This window comes from Benincasa hispida, chromosome 12 (genome assembly GCF_027475165.1).
Source record: "Benincasa hispida cultivar pf3 chromosome 12, pf3_genome.v1.1, whole genome shotgun sequence".
NCBI classification, from domain to species: Eukaryota; Viridiplantae; Streptophyta; class Magnoliopsida; order Cucurbitales; family Cucurbitaceae; genus Benincasa; species Benincasa hispida.
The window spans coordinates 29,961,327-29,975,313 of record NC_143489.1 but is presented as its reverse complement, the minus strand read 5'-3'; positions in this window follow the sequence as shown (position 1 = coordinate 29,975,313).

Here is a 13,987-nt window from a genome sequence, read left to right as displayed (position 1 = left end):
CTTGATCTTAATCTTAAGTCAGTTATGGACTCCTGGCTATGAGAGTAGTCTTTTGATTTGTATGGATGAGAGTGGCTCGAGTCGCCAACTCAATAAGCCTGCCATTTTGGGGACATGTCTAAGTAGCGAGTTAGGAATATAACTACACAAGATGGAATTCGTGCTTTCACGCCTTTAAGATAAGTAGATAAGTAGTTCCTTAAGTGCCGATTTCGAGTCTTGAACAAAGGGTACCTACCCTCTCACTAGCCCGAGAAGGACTTAGTTTATGGCAGGATCATAAACAGATTGTTCATTAGAGAGATCAATGATACTGAGGAGTAAGATGTAATTATAGGGGTAAAATGATAATTTGATCCAACTGTAATTACGAACTGGTCGTGAAGAATCGACTTATTGTAATGGTTAAATCCATGGATGCAAAAGTTTTCTGCAGTGCGAAGAATGTAGTTGTGGGTCTTTAATGGAGTGATCCACAATTAATGAATGTTTATTAACATAATTAAAGAGTTTAATTAGTTAATGTCGAATCATTGGAGTTTCTAATCTGTAGGTTCATTAGCACCCCCTCCCCCCCCTGTTAGCTTACAATGGGTAAACAAGAACCAAGAGTTTTGAAAGAGTTTGAATTGTTCAAATTAAATAAGGGATCATGTTAATTGTATATGATACAATTAATATAATGTATATAGATGCATTATAATATAAAGTTGATTTTGAATGAGATTAGAAATTAAAGTTTATAATAAAAGGATATTTATTATTTGAATATGATTTAGATAATTAGTGTGAATAGGATTCATATTAAAACTATAGCTTAAAAATTAATTTTAATATGAATGAGATTCATACTAAAACTATAGGTTAATAAATATGAATGAGATTTATATTAAAGTCATAGGTTATGAGAGGGATGTGTAATTTAAATTTACATTTAATTAAATATGAGATATTTAGTTAATTTAAAATCAACCAATTAATTTGATTAATTAATTATATATTTTAATTAAATGAATTTCATTTCATTTTATTAAATAAATGGGAAGTGGGTGGTTTTTTGGGAGGGAAAGTTTTTTTTTCTTATAGAGTTGGTTTTTGTAGAGAAAACTACCTCCTCCTATATCAATTTATCACCTCCTCCCATCTCTATGAATCTCCTCGTCATCTTTGTCGATTTTTTTTGTCCGAAAAGGAGTTCTCTATTGAAAAACTCTCCTCTACAATAAGATTCCCTACCTCTTTCAAAAGCCGGTTCCCATAAATCGGTCCTTGTCAACATAATAGCAGGGAAGACTTTTTGGTGGTGTCTTCATACTATTCGCGAGAGATCGATTGCTGAAGACCTGAAGAAGATTTGAAGAATTGTTCTTCAAAGGTATGAATTTCTTTTCCTCTGTAATTTAATTTTAAAGCTTGCTTAGCTTATTAATTATGCATTATCAATGTTTCTTTGTTCTATATTTTATAGTTTTAAAACAAAAACCAAAAGTAAGGTGTTTACACACTTCCTTCAATACTATGATAAAAAGAGATGGAAATATAAAGAAAAATGTACTTGAAAATATAAAGAAAATGTATTTTGATAATCAGAAATCTGTGACCAGGATGTTCTTTAACATAATCTTCAATATTAGCAAAGTAGACTCCAATAGTGACATAATAAAAATGGCTAACTTGTATTTTCTGGAGAGTTTCTTTATCCCAAAACAAGATAATATGAATTTGGAATTGGAGTATACACTATGGTGGATGATGATGAGTTGTTTGACAATTATCCATGGGGGAGGATTGCTTTTGATTTGCTGGTTGAATTTAAAAAATAGAGTAGTAAAAAGCAAAGGCCAAACAGGAATATCAATAGGAGGGTTTATATTCCCAATATTGGCATGGGCATAAAGTAATACCAACATTGAGCTCTCCCCAAAATTTCTTTATAAGAAGGATCTCAGACAAGGTACAACGAATAGTAAATTGGGTTGTGGATAGCCAACCGAAGTGGATGGACCTAGAGAAAAAGGTGACCTTTGGTATTTTTAGAGCTTCGGGGTGAAAAACTTTTTCTCTCGAAGATTGCACCGATGGGATGTCATTAATTCTCTATCTGATGCGCCGAATATTTGTCACCGAAAAGTTGAGTCTACTTGCTACAGTATGTTGTTAACGGTTTGTCAACTTAATTCGGAATCAACCGTTGTCAGCTTTCTGTCCTATCATGATTGTTGAAATGCCTTGAATCTGTTTGATGGCGCTTCAAAAAACCTAGTACGGGGGTCTCGTTGGCCTTGGTGGGGGTTTGGGGGCAACGCCCCCGAAACCTATTCAGATTTTGTATTCAGCATATTTATTTATTTGCAGTTATTTACGATTTTGACCCTAGGGTTTAGAGTCGTGCGCTATATAAACTCTCTAACCCTAGAGGCACCACTTTGATGTAATTTTGAAAACATTCTCTCAAATAATATTATTCTCCCTCTGTCTGTGGATATAGCTAACACACTGTTAGTGAACCACATATACCTGTGTGTCGATCTTCTCTACTCTACGTTCCTTTTTTGTGTTCTTTAATTGTCGATTTTGCAACAAACTGGTATCAGAGCCTTGTAAGGGTTTTTTTTTTCGAAATTCCACATTTGTTCGACAATTGAAGATGTCTGGCGTGAACGTAAAGATCAACAAATTTACCGGGAGGAACATTTTTGGTTTATGGCAGATCAAGATGCGATCACTGCTAAAGCAGCAGGGGCTGTGGGCACCGCTAACGGGTAAGTCAAAGAAGGCTGTCGTGGATGATGAACAGTGGCATACTCTTGAGGAGAAGGCTCATTCGACGATCATGCTATGTTTGGCTGATGACATCATCATCGAGGTCGCAGATGAAGAAATGGCTGCTAGTCTTTGGTTGAAGTTGGAGAGTCTTTACATGATGAAATCTTTAACCAAAAAGTTGTTTATGAAGAAACGTTTGTATCATCTATGTATGTAGGAAGGTATATCTCTAGAGACCATCTTGATCAATTAAATAAAATTTTATTAGATCTACGTAATGTAGAAGTTAAGGTTGATGATGAGGATGCTGCCCTAATTCTGTTGACATCTTTGCCGCCATCTTATGAGACTTTCGTTGACTCGTATATTGGAGGGAAAGAAACTCTGACCTTAGAAGATACAAAGTTCATGTTGCTTATGAGAGAAGACCATCAGAATGCAGGAAGTTCAGTTACAGAAAGTCAGACATCTAGGTTAGTTGCTACAGGAAGCAAGAGACATAGGAATTCTGGTAAGCAAAAGTCGAACCAGAATAAAAGGTCTTCGAAGTCAAAGGGTTCTAGATCAGATGATATTTGTAACTACTGTAAAGAAAGGGACATTGAAAAACTGAATGTCCTAAGATAAAAAGGAATCAGGAAAAAAAGGAAAAGAGTAACAAAAAGGAAGCATTCGCCTCTGTTGCACAAGTTGAGCTGATTCTGAAGAAGTCGAGATCGATTCTGAAGGAGATCTAGCTTTAGTTGTGAATGAACAGTCACATTCTGATGATGTGTAGATTCTTGATTCTGGGGCATCTTATCATATGTGCCCAAATAGATAGTGGTTCTTAACCTATCAGCAAATAGATGAAGGGAATGTTAGCATGGCTAATGGTGTTGTGTGCAAGATAGTTGGAATTGGCTCAATCAAGATACGAACACATAATGGTACCTTCTACACTTTAAAAGAGGTTAGGCATGTTCCACTAATGAAGAAGAGTTTGATATCCTTTAGTGTACTCGATAGCAAGGGTTACAATTTTGAAGGTAAAGGTGGAGCAATGTATGTCTATAAGGGTTCTGAGGTAGTTCTGAAAGGCATAAAGCGTGGGACACTGTACTTTCTATTAGGTTCCACGATAACAGGTTATGCTATTGTTGCATCGTCGGTCGTTCACAAGGATGATATGACTAAGTTATGGCATATGAGACTTGGTCATATGAGTGAAAAAAGAGATGCAAATTCTGTCAAAAAAAGATCTTCTTTGTGGGCATAAGGTGCAGGATTTTGAATTTTGTGAACATTGTGTATTTGGGAAGCTTCATCGCAGTAAGTTTTCAAGAGGTGTTCATCGTACAAAAGGGACACTTGATTATATTCATTCAGACTGTTGGGGACCTTCCAAAGTCGAATCTATTGGAGGCAGTAGTTAATTTTTGTCTATATAAAAAATATAAAGTTGAATCTATTGAAGCATGGTATTAGAGCCATGCTCCTGAATTAACCATGCTCGGTAGAATCCTTAGTGTCGAACAAAAGATGTATAGTGGAGCCTTGGAAGTAGTCATGGTGTAATCCGTGGTTGAACTCTATTAGATAGATGGTATGCTCGGAGAAAAAGAGTTAGCCTAGATATGAGTTAAACGGATGGATGACTGTTTGAGGGGAGACTCGGTGGTCCTTTGTTCGAGGGGAGGATTGTTGGGAATGCGACCAAAATGGAGCCTTGGTGGAAGTAGTCATGGTGTGATCCGTGGTTGAACTCTACTGGATAAGTGGTATGCTCGGGTGAAAAGAAGTTAGCCTAGATATGAGTTAGACAGATGGAGGACTGTTTGAGGGGAGGCTCGGTGGTCCTTTATTCGAGGGGAGTATTTTTGGAAATGCGACCAAAGTCTCACATTGGTTAGATAAGAGGAGGATCATGGGTATATAAGTGAGGATGACTATCTCCATTGGTATGAGGTCTTTTAGGGTGAAACCAAAAGCAAAGCCATGAGAGTTTATGTCCAAAGTGGACAATATCATACCATTGTGGAGATAGTTTGAGGGTTGTTGTATGAGTGAAAAAGGGATGCAATTCTATAAAAAAAAAGATCTTCTTTGTGGGCATAAGGTGCAGGATTTTGAATTTTGTGAACATTTGTGTATTTGGGAAGCTTCATCGCAGCAAGTTTCCAAGAGGTGTTCATCGTACAAAATGGACATTTGATTATATTCATTCAGACTGTTGGGGACCTTCCAAAGTTGAATCTATTGGAGGCAATAGGCATTTTTTTTGTCTATAATTGATGATTACTCAATAATGACTTGGGTTTTTATGATGAAACATAAAAGTGAAGCCTTCAAGAATTTGTAGCAGTGGAAGATATTGATTGAAAATCAAACTGGGAAGAAGATCAAAAGGCTGAAAAATGATAATGATCTGGAATTCTGTAGATCTAAATTTAATGAGTTATGTAAAGCTGAGGGGATTGTTCGCCATCATACTGTTAGGAATACTCTACAACAAAATGGGATTACAGAACGTATGAATTAAACGTTGTTGGAGAGAGCAAGATGCATGCTTTCTAATGCAGAGTTGGCTAGAAAGTTTTGGGCAGAAGCAATGAATACGTCATGTTATCTGATCAATCGTGGACCTCACACAGCTATTGATTGTAAAACACCTTATGAGGTGTGGTCTGGTAAGCCTGCAGATTATTCTTCATTAAAAGTTTTTTGTTGTACTGTCTACTATCATGTTAATGAGGGTAAATTAGAACCGAGAGCTAAAAAGGGTATATTTGTGGGTTTTGGGGATGGAGACAAGGGATATAGAGTCTGGTCACCTTCTGAGAATAAAGTCATACTTAGTAGGACTGTGATATTTGATGAAAATTCCATGCTTAACTCAACTATAAAGCCTTTTGTGACGTCTACTGATGTGAGAGAAAGTAATAGTATTGATAAACAGGTGGAGATGCAATTTACTTCAGCTATGAATGAATTACAACATCAAGATAGAGAAGATCAATACGTTACTAAATAAACTGATATGCAACCAGAAATTAACGTGCCTAGAACGTCAGAAGTTGATTTTTCTGAGAATTCTAGATCACGAGTAGATCAACCGAGCGTAGCTCGTGATAGAGCTAGAAGAGTTGGTGTTGAACCTCTTGTGAGGTATGGTTTTAAAGATATGGTTACTTTTGCATTGCAGGTTGTTGAAGAGGTGGATCCTCGTGAGGCATCCACCTATAGAGAAGCTGTGTCATGTGGTGAGTCTGCTAAATGGTTTGCTGCTATGGAGGATGAGATGGAATCTCTTAACAAAAATCAGACTTTGGAATTAGTTAAACGACCTAAGGAGAGAAAAATTGTCACTTGTAAATGGGTCTTCAAGAAAATGGAGGGAATATCACCTTCAGATGGCATTAAATATAAAGCTCGAGTTGTTGCTAGAGGGTTCACATAAAGGGAAGGGGTTGATTATAATGAGAACTTCTCACCAGTAGTCAGATATACTTCTATCAGGGTGTTACTTGCTATAGTAGCACATCAGAATTTGGAACTTGAACAACTAGATGTGAAGAAAACTTTCTTACATGGAGAGTTAGAGGAAGAGATTTATATGATCCAACCAGATGGGTTCCAGTGTCCAGGTAAAGAAGATTATGTTTGCAAGTTGAAGAAATCTTTGTATGGGTTAAAGCAGTCTCCAAGACAATAGTAAAAACGTTTTGACCACTATATGATTGGACTTGGCTATAACAGGAGTCCATATGATTGTTGTGTATATCACAACAAAGCTGATGAAGGTTCGATGATTTATCTACTTTTATATATAGATGATATGCTCATAGCTGCAAAGTCCAAGTCTGATATTCTGAAATTGAAAAATCTTCTCAGTGCTGAGTTTGATATGAAGGATTTGGGTGCTACTCAGAAAATTCTGGGTATGGAGATTTATAGGGATAGAGGTAAGAATAAGCTAATTGTCACAGAAAGAATATATTCAGAAAATATTGTCCAGGTTTGGTATGTCATCAGCTAAGCCTATAGGTACTCCTAGTGCTGTAAATGCTCGTTTGTCATCTGAGTTTTCACCACAGTCTGAACCTGAGAATGAGTACATGTCTCGAGTTTCTTATGCTAGTGCAGTGGGAAGTTTGATGTATGTTATGATCTGTACTAGGCCTGATCTTGCCCATGCTGTTAGTGTTGTCAGTAGGTTCATGAGTTAACCTAGGAAGAAGCATTGGCAAGCCATTAAAAAGAATTTTTCGTTACCTTAGAGGTACAACTGATGTTAGTCTTGTTTATGGGAATTGCATAGAGTGTTTGGTGGCTGGTTATTATGATTCTGACTATGTTAGAGATGTTGACAGTAGGAGGTCTATGACTGTCTATGTGTTCACTCTAGTGGTTTTGTTGTTAGTTGGAAGGCAACCTTACAGCTTATAGTTACTTTGTTTACTACTGAAGTAGAGTACATGCATTGACAGAAGCTGCTAAAGAAGGAATATGGCTGAGGGGGTTAGTTGGTGATCTTGGTTTGCATCATGACCAAGCTATTATATATTGTGATAGTTTGAGTGCAATATGCCTAGCCAAGGATCAAGTTCATCTTGAGAGAACTAAGTACATAGATGTAAGATATCACTTTTTAAGAGGTGAGCAGAGAGTTAAAGTGATGAAAATTGGTAATGCTGATAATTCTGCTGATATGTTCACCAAACCGGTTCCAAGAGGCAAGTTCCAATATTGTTTGGACTTGCTGAATGTTTTGAATTGTTAGTGGTCCCCTTGTGGGACACTTTGAGGCATGAGGGAGAAGTCTGAGTACGTCTGGTGATATTGATTTATGTTGCATTTGGTACATCTGTTATCTGGGAGAGAATTCAATTTAAGGAGGAGATTTGTTGAAATGCCTTGAATTTGTTTACTGGCGCTTTGAACAACCTAGTATGAGGGTTCGGGGGCAACGTCCCCGAAACCTATTCAGATTTTGTATTCAAAATATTTATTTATTTGCAGTTATTTAGGATTTTGACCTTAGGGTTTAGAGTAGTGCGCTATATATACTCTCTAACCCTAGAGGCACCGCTTTTGATGTAATTTTGAAGATATTCTCTCAAATAATATTGTTCTCCCTCTGCCCATGGACGTAGCTAACACACTCTTAGTGAACCACGTATATTTGTGTGTCGATCTTCCCTACTCTACGTTCCTTTTTTGTATTCTTTAATTGTTGATTTCGCAACAGTGATTTATTAAGCTTTCACCCAGATGCGCCCATCTTGATGCGTCGGCTCTATGCGGCCACCTTCTTGAGCAGATTTTCACGAACGCAAACGATCGCATAGCCTTGTGGTTGCAATCTTGTATACGCTCGGATGGTAATTTCCTTGGATCACAATTTCGCCTTACGTCAACGCATTCTACTGTATAAAATACATAAGTTAGTTGTTTTAATGTGATGGATGCATGCGATCACAATATTGTAAACTTAATGCTTTTGGATGCAATATTATATATTTTTACCACCGCAATCCTACATTGTTTTATATCTTTGCTGTAATAACGTGCATTTCTGCCCGTTATCACATGTCATTGACAGTCAATTTTGAAAAATTCCAAAATATAGAGAAATAATATAGATATAAACTATAGGATAAATAAATTTTTATCTAAAGCATGCTTTTTGGAAATGAAGAAGGAGAAAAGAAACTGACATTTGTAGATTCTTCTTTTTCATGAACTCCTCTCCATGACTGTCACAAACACTTCTCTAAATATTCCTCCAAGAACATGAACACAAGAAAATAATGGCTTCTCTGGACACTATGTTTATCGTTAAGTTAGATTGGATTTGTTCATCCCGAAGTAAAAGATGAATTTTGAAAAATAAGAGAAAATGGTTAAGTAAGGGAGCATAACTCTCATTACATATCATACGGGCTTTACAAGGGAAATTTTTGGCTAAGTGTTGAAAGAATTGAAGGATGCTTGAACATTGAGTAAGCGCCAGGCGAGCATCGAGTAGACGTTGTCGAGCGTCGAGTATAAGTAATCGGGAAGGGTCGAGCATCGAGTTGATGCTGTTGAGTGTCGAGTATATGTGAGCGAGAAAGGAGGTGAGTGTCGAGGATGAGTGAGGAAGGCTCGTGTGTTAAGTTCGAGCATCGAGTAAGGGCGTGTGTCGAGCGAGCTCCCAATGTCGAGTTCTCCATCGAGTAGCGAGTCCTCCCATCGAGTATTTGATAGAGAGCCCTGGAATTGTCTGTCGAGTAAAGACATCTTCCCATCGAGTTTCCCCAGCGAGTAACGAGTTGCTCGAAATACTTAGATTTAAACGCTCAGTTTTAGACCTCTCTTTAATTTAGTTGGACAAATGGCTTAATCTCGACCCTTGATCTCCATTAATGGGTAAGGTGGCTTAAGGAGATTTCAGGTGAAGGGCTGGACAATAGTATAAAAAGGAGGAGAACTTCTAGCGCTTGCTTTGGGATGATTTGCTCGAGAAAATCGGACGAATTGGGTACCATTGAAAAGCTCGTCAAGTCTAATTGTTGAGATCGAGCCTTTAGAAGGGAGATATCACCAGAAAAAAGGCCAGAGAAGGAACAAAGAGTCAGAGGTTCTTTTTCGAGCTTTTTCGGGCACTCGACTAAGAAACATAGATCTAGACTGAACCACTTAGATTTTCGAGCTAAAACTTTAAATTATTCTCCTGGACACCCTTCCAAGTAAGTTTGTAGAAGGAATCTTGACAAGAAAAGGTCTAGGTTTTGAGTTATATATATATATATTGGGAAGTAACCCTAGAATCTTTACTCAAGCAGGAAGTTGGAGTTAGGTTCATCGGGAAAGATTCGAGGTTTAGGTTAAATCACAAGGAGTTTCATACTGAAACTTTGAAATAATGTTGGTAACAAAATTACGAACATGTTTAGAGAAGGAACTTTCATGAAATGGATTCTAGTTTTCAAGTTATTTACGTTAGAAGTTGAATCTGGAAAATGTGGACGATTGGGCAATCCATTGCGAAGTATGAGCTTAGTTAAAGAGTAGTCTCAAAAGGGAGGTCATGCAACAACTAAACTCTTATTTTTTTTATGTGTAGGAAATACGTCCATTGGAGAGGCCTATAAAGCTTAGGAAGAACCAAACCCAAGGATTGGTGAGTGACTCTAATGCTTACAAACGTTATGAATGATTTAACAAGTCATGCTTTATGAAAAGTCACTTATTGGTAGCCGGCCTCAAACGTTTACCTAGCTATACCTTGCTGTTGTTTACGAATGCTTGATAGATTAATAACTTATAGAGTGTGGATAGTTATGGTTCGGGCACGATGTTCTAAGTAATTAGTGTCTAATGTTTATGAGGTATGTGCCCTAAGCAGAATCTGAATGGTTAGCGTAGGCTACTAAGGGAAAGTTTGGTCTATAAGACAAGCTAAGTGAGGGGTCTAGGTGAAGGACTCATAGTAAAGTATGTTTAGCTCAATACCTCGAAGTGGTAATCGAGCTTAGAGACTATTGATGATAGAATCCTAACCACGTACACATAGGGTCAGTATGACTAGGAAGGTGATGGATGGAGGATCTACATCCCAAGAGATGAAGTCAAGTTTCAGTAAAACTTATTAATGAAGAATGTTATGGTTGAGCTGGCGCCGTGTTAACAAGGACTATGAGGAGGGTGGAACTATGTCATTCATGGATAATTGTTGATAAGTTCATAGGTCCCAAGCAAATAAGGCACATGACTGTTGCTGTCACACCTCCTTGCAGGTTTAAAGGGTAATCTGGGAGGGGGTGTGACAGGAACTCTTACTATTCTCAGGTAAGGAATGAGATGATGGGATCTCTTTTTGGTTTTTGGGGGAGGAAAGGCTTTCTTGCAGAGAGATTTTGAGCGAGAGTAATTGTTGAGAGAGTAATTCCTTTTCTCTGTATGTTTTTACGTATGTACCAACTCCTCTATGTGTTTTGAATAACAAAGATAAAGATGAGGGAGGGGAGTTACCATAACTCTCTACCCACGTGAAATCAATAACTCCCCTATAATGGGGAGTTAATAATAATAATAATTATTATTATATTAAATATAATATAAATGATTAATTAACCATATATTATGCATTCTAATCATATTCAAATGCAAATCTCTTTTATAGCCTATAGCTTTAATATGAATTTCATTCACATTAAATTTTAACCTATAGTATTTATATGTATTTCATTCATATAAATAATATTCGAATCTCATTGCAATATATTACACTCATATATTCTTAATTATAAATCATATTTATAATTAACTATATATTATCATGTATCAATATACATTATACGTTATATTAATCATATTAATATAGTCAATACCTTTATTTTCCTTAAATAATTTGAATAATAAAAATTATTCAAAAACCATTTATTCCTGTTTAATCCTTATTGAGCTAGCAAGAGGACCTTATGGATCTATAGATTAGAAGCTCTAATAATCCAAGACTAATCAATTAAATTAATCAACATTTATTAACTGTAGATGTATTTTTGTGTCTATAGATATAACCAATCAAGAGTAAGTCGACCCTTTAAGAATTGCTTGTAACTACAGCTGAGTCAAAATTACTGTTTTAACCATGTAGTTACATCTAACTTCTTAAGTACCACCAATCCATCTAATGAACAAACAGTTTATAGTTTAACTATAAACTATCCCTCTCGCGCCCAGTGAGAGGGTGAGGCCTCATTGTTCAAAATTCTGAATCAACTATTAAGGGAGCAATTCATCTACTTACCCTCTAGATGGGAATGAGTGAATTTCATCTTGTGTAGTTGTGTTCCTAGCTCTTTACTCAGACAAATCTCCAAAATGGTAGGCTTATTGAGTTGGTATATTTGGCTACTCTCACTCATACAAATCAAAGGATCACCCTCATAGATAGAAGTTCACAACTCACCCAGGATTAAGGTTGAGTCACCTATGGTCATCCTATTGGAATGTTAATCTCTTCAAGTAATGACTTATAAAGAGAGAATAATCATTTTGTGATCTGGTCTTATACTAACTCTTTACGGGTGTTTGGTTCATCAATATAAGTTGAGTTGAGTTGAGTTGGTATAATATACTAACTCAATGTTTGACCTACCAACTTTAAATATTGGTGGAGTTGAGTTAGTATATTTTAAAACTCACTCTAACTCATCCCAACTCTCCCTTCTTCCAATATTTTCGATGACTTCATTCATTGACCACTGTCGCCGAGTATCATTGTCAAACTTTGAGAACCAACTCCAAGCTTCGACAACCACCTCCGATGACAACTCCAGCGACCAACTTCGAACTTTGACCACCTTCGATGATTGACTTTAATGACCACCTTCGCATGCCTACTCCAACAACCAATTTTGGCTCCAACAACCACCTCAATGACGAACTCCGGTGACCCAACTATGATGACCAATTTTAGGCTCCAGCAACCACCTTCGCCAACAACTTTGATGATCAACTCCGACAACCACCTTCGTAGGCTTTGACAACCACCTTCGACTACAAACTCCAACGAAAATTACCTTTGATGATCAATTTTGATGACCACTTTCGAGCAAGCAGCTCCGACAACCAACTCCAGGCTTCAACAACCACCTCTGATGACAAACTCTGGCAATTAACTCCAATAGCACTTTCATGCAACCAACTGCAAGCTCTAACAACTACATTCATCTATAAACTACGACAAAAATCATCTTTGATTCTCCACTTTGACGCACCTTCACGCAACCAAATGTGGGCTCCGAAAACCATATCTGACGACCAACTCCAATACCACATTCATGTGATCAACTTCAAGTTCCGAAAACCACCTACGACTACAAACTCCAATGAAAATCATCTTCTATAATAAACTTCAACAACCACTTCCGACTATTAGAAGACTAGTGACTGTTGAAGTATATTGTAGGATTATTGATTATATATTAATAGTATTTTGTCTACATATGTAGAAATTTATAAAATGTATTTTTATTTAATTGAATTCATATATTAAATGAGTGCTAAAAATATTTGGAAAAGTATGTGTGTAGTTGAAAAGTATGTAACATATAACAAAAAGAACCATAAAATTGAGATTTTTTGCTTTGAACATTTTCTAGCAAGAATTAGTGAAAAATGAAAGTTTGTTCTTTATGATCCTCTAAATTTGGAGGAACTTAAAGTGAAATGATTAAAGAAATATGGTGACATTCCATTGACTACTAAGATGATAAGGAGAATCAATTAAAAAAAATCCTGATAGAGTAAAAATACAGAGCAACAAAGGAAGAAGAAGAAAAAGAAGAAGATGATGATAAAATTCATGGAGAAAATTAGGAACCGAAAGTTTTGATTTCTCTTTGGTTTTTCATTTTATTTAACCATATTCTACAAGAAATGTTGTAGGTTAATGTCGTTCATTACAAAAGAAAAAGAACGAAAAGCTTTAAAAATTAAAAGAAAAAAATTGCAATCCAAATTTTATTCATATAAAGATGAGTAGAATTATCAAATAAAAATGTTTCAAAACAAAAATGATAATTGTAAAAGCGGATTATTTAGAGTTAAAAAAATTGCATCAAATACCCAAGACATATGAACTCAACTTTGCACCTCAAATATAGACATATGAACTCAGACCAAATAACTCTACACCCTAAACACAAATATATGAACTCCATAAACATGAACTCCAGACATCCTATCTCAACTCAACGACCCAAACAGCTCTTTGTATAGGATACCCTTACTCATATGTCTTCACATGAACAATTAAGATCAAATAGTTTATAACACTTTACAACTATTGTAACAATTACAAAGTGGTTCGTATCCGTAGTGTTACAAGGAAAAAATATCCAACCTTATCCATATACTACTGATCATTTAGATCATTACTTAAACATGATCCACTAGTATGTCCAATCATATTCATGTTTAAGTTACATAAAATAACCATGTATATTAGTTTATTGGATTGAGTTAATGCAAACTAAATGTCGAATAAAATAACATCTTATTTTATTACATAAATAATTCGTGTATAAATAATTACAAATAACGAGACCTACAAGATGAAGGGCACCAATGCCAACACCTAGTACAATGACAGATTATTAAATGGTTTAACCAATGAACAAATGACAAAACTATATCTAAGCATTTAAAATACACTATATTTCTAATTTAACATATAACTCATTCTTCC